The sequence below is a fragment of the Carassius auratus genome, chromosome 29 (genome assembly GCF_003368295.1).
Source record: "Carassius auratus strain Wakin chromosome 29, ASM336829v1, whole genome shotgun sequence".
Taxonomy (NCBI): Eukaryota; Metazoa; Chordata; class Actinopteri; order Cypriniformes; family Cyprinidae; genus Carassius; species Carassius auratus.
This window is the reverse complement of record NC_039271.1, coordinates 20,915,433-20,923,439: the sequence shown is the minus strand read 5'-3', so window position 1 is coordinate 20,923,439 and position 8,007 is coordinate 20,915,433. Positions and strand designations below refer to the sequence as shown.

Genomic DNA, 8,007 nt, shown 5'->3' with positions numbered 1-8,007 from the left:
CACAATCAGTGACAAATCAGAAAGCTGCATTTTTATTTTCTCCATATATATCAATAAAGTGTGAGCGCTGATGAGTGGGACTCCTCCAGCATGAGAGACACTTCACTGAGGACAGACTCGTGTCAGTCAGAAGTCAGTGTGGAGATAAAGTCACACTAAACTTAAAGCAGATTGATACAGAAACACTGCAGCTTATATTCAGCATCAAAACCTGAACCTGAACACAGCAGACACAAGCACTGATGACTGACTGCTCACTTCAGACACTTACTAAAACTTTACTTCACAAAGAAAAAGATATATTTATTATAAATATAGAAAATATAAAATAGAGGGCAAATCTGTAAATAAAAATTGGTTTCTATTCCAGATATATTAATTTACCATTAAATAAAAGACATTTGTAGTTGTAGAAGGCTGTTTCATACTGCAATTCATAATTCGTCCAGCAGGGGGAAGCAAAACACTTTTTCCTGAAGAGAGAAGCAGGCAAGAGAAATATGAAGGACCAAACCTTCAGAAATTAAAAATAGCTAAACAAAAATATAGATAAATAAATAAATAAAACAACAGGGAAAACAAATAAAGAAATAGTTGACTTGATAAAAAAGAAATATAATTTGTGTGTAATTAAATTTAAGCAGGAATTTGTTACTTTTTTCCTTTATTTATATTGTTTTTTAATTTTATAATTTGTATTTACTTATTCTCTCTTTTATTTTTATATTTAATTTATCTATGTATTTATTAATTTATTTATTTTTAAATGTATTTATGCATTACTTTATTTTTTAGATTTCCAGGTTTATTTATTCATTTATTTATTTTAACTCTGGTTACTGACATAAACTCTGTTCCCTGAAAAGGGAACGAGACATTGTTTACGTTTATATATACACTGAAGCCAGGTCCCAGTGGGGGTAGCTGACAGGCAGGGGAGGTTCAGCCGCATCGTGCCACATAGAAATCTAATCACATTCCTCTCCACAACAACCTATCAATGTCAGAATGAATGCTGATATCACAGATACACACACTTGATCGTGGAGGGCGTACAGCCATCATCCAAACACTCTTTTAACAAAGACAAAACTACTGAAAACAGGCAGTTGACAGGGACTTGGCCCTTTGAAGTGCAACAATTTTCGAAGGCTCACCACCCATGATGACCGTAGAGATAGTAAACAGAGTGCTCACCTCTGAATGACCGACAGCTGAACAGACAGAAGATGCTGGTCTGCCCATGTCTACAGGTTCATCTCGAGTGTGAGAAGAGGGCAAGAATGGGAACCACTCCTCGTTTGCAATGTTTTCCATGCAAACGAGAACATGCTTGTGGTGGACCTAAGTGTAGAAACACTTAAGAGACAGGTGAACTGCTCCATCATCAGTTATTCTCTGTGTCTATCCAACCACTGAATGCTACATGAGCAACCAATGCACAAGGCTCCTTTTGTTGTAAAAGGCTGTGCCCCTCCACAGGGCCAGCACAGGTATTTGCGAGTCACCAAGATGTTGAGCTCAGGTGTGGATCCCGTGCAGGAATGTACACTTTTGATCATAGTTGAAGTAGTTACATGTGAAGCAGTCCCAGCCTGCCAGATTATGATACAGTCTGTAAACACTGGGGCATTTTGAAGCCTGCACACTGTTTTATTGCTCAAAAGTATGTGGAAAGATGCTATGTGCAATGAAACAGACCCTGTGAAAGACATACGCAGGCCTATAGAATGGACCTTTCCACCACATAAATTCATAGACAAACCTTTCTCTGAATTAACATATATTTCTATCTACTATTCACTTGAGACAAATGAAATCATGCATCCTTGCCTATATATTTATTTATTTATCCTTTATTTTACCAGGATAGTCCCATTGAGATATAAAATCTCTTCTTCCAGGGAGTCCTGGCCAAGATGGCAGCACAGAAAGTTTCACATAAACAACATACAAACATAAAACTCAGAATCTTTCATAAAATGTTGTCCAGCACTCAAAATAACAACAAAAAAAAACTACTTATCCAAACATACACACGTTTCCCTTAAATTGGTCAATAAGAGATTTTTTTAAAACTTTTAAAGATGGGAGTACTTATATCATTATTATACTCTGCAGCTCATTCCATAACCAGGGAGCATAGGAAGAGAAGGCAGTTTTACCAAGCTCTGAACGTACTCTAGGAACCTTTAAAAGCAATTTAACTCTAGATCTAGTGCTATAAGTACAGGTGCAAAACGATAAATAAAGACGACAAATATAAATTGGTAGTTTTCCTAACAGTGCCTTAGCAATAAACATCAGCATGTGTATTTTTCTCCTTTGAAACAAAGAAGTCCAACCCATCAATTCGTACAAGGTACAATGATGAGTGCGTGAAGAGGCACTCGTCACAAAGCGCAAGGCAGCATGGTATACACAATCTAACTTTATTAGAGAAGATGAACTTGCATGCATATAAATCACATCACCGTAGTCTAATACGGAGAGGAAACAACTTTGAATAATTCTCTTTCTTGCTTCTAAAGGAAAACATTTCTTTAAACGAAAGAGGAAATCCAGTTTTGGTCTAAGCTTTTTCATGAGATTTTCAATATGTACATTAAAACCTAATTTTTCATCTATCCATATGCCTAAGTATTTATAACAATTTACTCTTTCTATACAGTCCCCTTCTAAAGTTAAAATCGGGAAATCTGTTTTAATGGAACCACGGGTGAAAAGCATATAATGTTTTTTTTTTTTTTTTTTTTTTTTTTGTTTAAAACCAGTTTTAAATTTGACAATGACAGTTGCAAAGACCGAAAAGAATCTTGCAGAAACTCCATGGCTTGGTTCAAAGAATGTGCTACTGTGTAAATGATTGTGTCATCAATCATTTATATAGCTGGGGTTATCCCACAACCTATGTCATTTATATAAATATTTATATAAATATGCCCTGTGGGACACCTTTTTTAATTGTTTGTTCTGCAGATATAACATTTTCAACTGAGACACATTGAGTTCTTTCAAATAAGTAATTAATAAACCAATTTAGAGCTGTTTGACTAAAACCCACACAACTAAGTCTCTGTAACAGTAGTTTATGATCTACATAATCAAATGCTTTGGACAGATCTACAAATAAAGCTGCACAGAGCTGTTTACTATCCAAACATTTAATAATATCATTAGTGACCAACATGGCTGCAGTTATAGTACTGTGACCTGATCTAAAGCCTGATTGAAATTCATTTAAAATTTTATTTTCAGTTATAAACTGTTTTACTTGATCATTTATAAAAAATTCAAATACTTTTGCCATCACTGATAACCTTGAAATCGGACGGTAATTATCCATCTCAGATGGATCACCACCTTTTAACAAAGGTAGAATCATAGCTGATTTCCATGCATGAGGAATAACATTTGATTTTAAAATTAAATTCAAAATTGAAGTGATGGGCTCTGTTATAAGATCTGCAGCAATTTTTAAAAAGTAAGGCTCTATTTTATCAGATCCCACTGATTTTTTACAATCCAAGTTAGATAAGGCTTTATAAACTTGTGTAGCTAAAATAGGAGTAAAAGTGAACAGCTGAGAACAACACGAAGCATTTGCCACATTGCCTTCTACATTATGTTCCTTTAAATTACTAAAGTCTGTAATTAAGTCAGCAGTGATAAAACGGTTGTTAAAAGCTTTTACAATATGATCTCACAAATGCCAAGCTTATCTATGAGCTCCAAATTACGTTACCTATTTGATCATTCACATTACACTTGGCTAACTCTGTCACATTATCAGAATCTTCTCCAATCCAGTTTCAAATGCAAAATCAAATGCTAGAGACAAAGGATCGAGAAATTTTCCTCCAAAGGTACCATTCCTCATCTCCTCACACTATAAAGATCATGATCACCAGATCAGTCCAGTCATTGTAGATACTGAGAAGATGAGGAAGCTGAGAAGTCTTCTAAGGACCCCTAAGTTTGTGCCAGGCTGTGGTCTTGTCTTTCCATTCATCAACGATCCTCAGATTTCAGCTGGTTCTCTCTCATCAAGACAACATCAAGAATAACTGGAGCCTCAACAAACTGCATCAGGACAGTTTTAATCAAATGGGCAAAACATGCAAGTATCAAATTTAGTCTCATTGTTTGATCCATTAAAAATCCCCACCCATTATAAAAAGGGAGTGTTACAACTAAGAAACTGATGGTTTGCTCAAGGCTGTTGATCTGCTGAATCTCAAACAATACTATAACTTATTGCATTCCTGTACTCTACAGCTCCCTTTCCATTGCTAAACTGTGCGTGCATGTGTAAATGATAAAGTGCTGCTTTGTTTACGGTGGCAATCAAGGAAATTATGTTTAATTTCTGTTCAAGCGAAACCTGTTGGCAGAGAGTCAATCTGCATACTAATTCAGCCTGTCTGCTGTTTTGTTTCGTGCAGATTTTTATGTAGAATATTTTCACAAAATTAAAGTCAGAATATTTCGTTTTTTTGAATTTCGAAGTTATACAATCTAATGTAGATTAAAATCTGCTCATGCTGCAGCCTCTTTGTCTGGACTGTGTTGTGTTTAAAATACTGTGGTTGCCTCTAATTTTAAACTGAAAAAGAGCATAAGCCTTATGCGGTGCCGTTTGTAAAGCGGCTCATGCTGAAAATAGCAGCAACATTTTGTCACATTTAGCTTCAAACAATGTAAAAAAAAAAAAAACGGTTTGAATTTTTGGACGGTCACTTTTTAGCACATTTACAACAATATTTGTCAATTTAGAGATATTTTAAATAGTTAAATATAAATATTAAATGTTAAACCTAAATGTTAAATGCTAAATCTAAATCTAAATGTTAAATCTAAATATAAATATAAATATAAAATCTAAATGTTAAATCTAAATGTTAAATCTAAATCTAAATGTTAAATCTAAATCTAAATGTTGAATCTAAATGTTTCTGGTGAAACTAAATATTTAGCTAATATGCAAATTCAAAATTCCGGAAGTGCCAAAATAAAAGCTCGATGATCAGTGTGTGTTTATAGCATTGTGTCAAATAAGGAACAAATAAAAATCATCTCATCCGAGGAAATTGACTCTAGGACATGGATTATCGTGATAATGACTACCTTATTTTCCAGACTATAAATTCCACATTTTTGAGTTTGGCTGGTCCTGCGACTTCTTTATCTAAATTAATTTGACATGAACCAAGAGAAAACATGACCGTCTACAGCCACAAGACGGGGCTCTATGCTGCTCAATGCTCCTGTAGCCTAGAGAAGGGTCTGTCTGCAGACTGCAAGACAGGGGCCTAACTTGAAGTGGGCGTAACTTGACGAAAGAGGCGTAACTTGAAGTTGTCCAAATCACAGAGAACCACACAAGATGTCAAAACGAGATTTTGTCGGGCTGCGTGCGAAACCGCATACCCTTTAATTAGGCACTTAATTTCAATACGAACTAATTTAACTAGCGATAAAAGAATACATACTCTACAACCTGAATGCTTATTTATGTATGAAGCATCAATGCGATTTGGATATCATCATCCGCTATGTTGATCATGTAATCTACAAAGTTAAAACGAGCGTAACAATGTAAAAGATATGACAGGTTTAATGAATGTATTTGTAAGTATTTTGATAATGAAGATTCTAGTATAGCCATTATATTTTTAACTCCACTAATGTGATTTTTTTTTTTTATATATAGAATTAGAAAACCCAAAATCGTTATCTCTAGAATAGTTTTTTTATTATTGTATGTGATTTTTTTTTTCTTGTATAGGATCTCATATGATGAACAGGTTAAATTTTTATTTACTGTGTTATGGCGTTATGATTGTTATTGTTAAATACAACCGTCTTACCCTGATCTTTTATGTTATAAGTGTATAACAGCTAGCTGCTCGAAGATCTCACCTTTGGAGAAGACTGATGATTTTATACTCTAAAAATGTAACTATTACTACTCAAAAATGAAGATTAGCCTACCCCATAATGAATTGCATCCTTTGCCCACCCCAACACTTACATGCAATAATAATGATAAATGCCAACCAATAATTATATAATTTTTTTTTTCCTTAAAATTACATTTTAGTAAAAGAAGCAAAATGTATTTTCTGTCGTGACATAGCTATACATGTATAAACACTAATGCAGGGCAGGGTTTCATACGCAGATCGGTTTTGTCCACAAACTAGTGTGCGCAGATGTTAAGTTATCGTGAGATACGGCACCTTTAAAATAAAATGTTAAAAATAAAGGTCAGATTAGAGGAAAATGCTTTAATTACATATTAGCACATGGTTGTTTATCACACAATGCCAAAAGGAAAAGAGGGTTCCGGAGAACAAAGTTTTTGATGGTGGTTTAAAAGAGGGTGAGTAAATGTGTATTCGATGTAGAAGATTCACACTGAATAAACGAATTTGACATAAAGTGCAATTAAAGACGTCTGAAAGGAGAAAAAAAACTGGTGTAAAACGCATATGCCTAGTTCTTCTTAGATATGCATTCTTTGCATTAATGTTAGTTACGTACGTATTTTTCAAAGTGTTTATACAATTTTTTTTAAAAAGGTTTAATCCAAGGCTTATTTTGCAATATTGTATTTACACTATGAACCAGTATATACAATAAATAGTTAATAGTGAGCATAAAAAGGACTAAACTTTAAATGTATTCTGTTTGAATCTCATCTCTTTCTCAGGTCAGGGGTTTGCTTTCAAAAGGAAAGAGAAAATAAAACATGAATACAAAAACATGAATACCTCTTTGAAAAGAGAAGTTAGAGGAGGAATATCCCGAGCATCTGAGACACCTATACCTGGTGGAACGAGAATGACTAGATGAAGAAGAACAAGAAAAGATGTAAAGGGAGAGCAGTAGATGAAGAGACAGAAGTAGACTATAAACTAAAATCAGTGCTGGATTCTCCTTTCACTGAGAAACACATCTCAAACACAACAACTGACAAAACTGCCTCAGATTCAGCTAATGAACCAGCAGAGTCTGACAGGTACATAAACAGATAGTGTGAATTTGTGTGTGTGTGTGTGTGTGTGTGTGTGTGTGTATATATATATATATATATATATATATATATATATATATATATATATATATATATATATATATATATATATATACATACATACATACATACATACATACATACATACATACACACACACACACATACAGAAATATCCAAAGCCACGTTCCTGATTTCTGTTTTGTGTCATCAGCTCCCTCAAGACTCCATTCATCCAAAGCAAAAGTAGAAATGTCATCGTATCAGAAGACAAAGCAAGAATATGAAAGGATAAAGGAGGAACATGCATGAAAAAGAGAGGTGAGGAAATCAAACCTAGCAAATTTATCAGTATGATGGAATTGTTGTACAGTTTTCTATTCTCTATAAATCTCCTGTCATTAAGGACCCATTTTGTCATGTGAACATACAGTTTAATCATCCTTTACATTGTTGAGTAAATGATTGATGCATGTTTTATTATGCGTGTCTGTGTAGGAATTTCTGAAAGACAAAGCTCAGCGAGAAGAGGCTCTGAAGAAATACAAGGAGAAGAAAATGGCAACATATCAGTTGTTGAAAAGAAAAACCAAAAAGGGTTAGACCCACCTTAACCTGCATATGGAGCTGTTGCTGCAAAATATTCAAGCTCAGCGCAAATAATTCCATATCATCCACAAAATCAGACTGTAATCACACAATAAACTGTGCAGTTTGGTTGAGTTTTTCTTTTCTTTTTTTGACCTCAAGGATGTGCGTGCATTTGCATATTATCTTTTTCTTTCCCAGTAATATTTATTGTAAATAAAATATAAAATTATACTCTTAAGTTAATTCAAGATGACCGTACAGGACTAATGCTATTACAGTAAGCTTATGGAAAAACATGAAGTTTTATAATATCTATTAGGTTGTAAATCTATTTTTATCATTATATTTATGTAAATAATGCTGTCAGAATCCTAGAA

The 8,007-nt window shown here is 33.9% G+C and overlaps 1 pseudogene; it reads left to right on the top strand.

Moving 5' to 3' along the window:
- Positions 1–1,512: 1,512 nt before the first annotated feature.
- On the top strand, positions 1,513–7,812 carry LOC113047757 (thyroid transcription factor 1-associated protein 26 homolog; annotated as a pseudogene).
- The last annotated feature ends 195 nt before the right edge of the window (positions 7,813–8,007 follow it).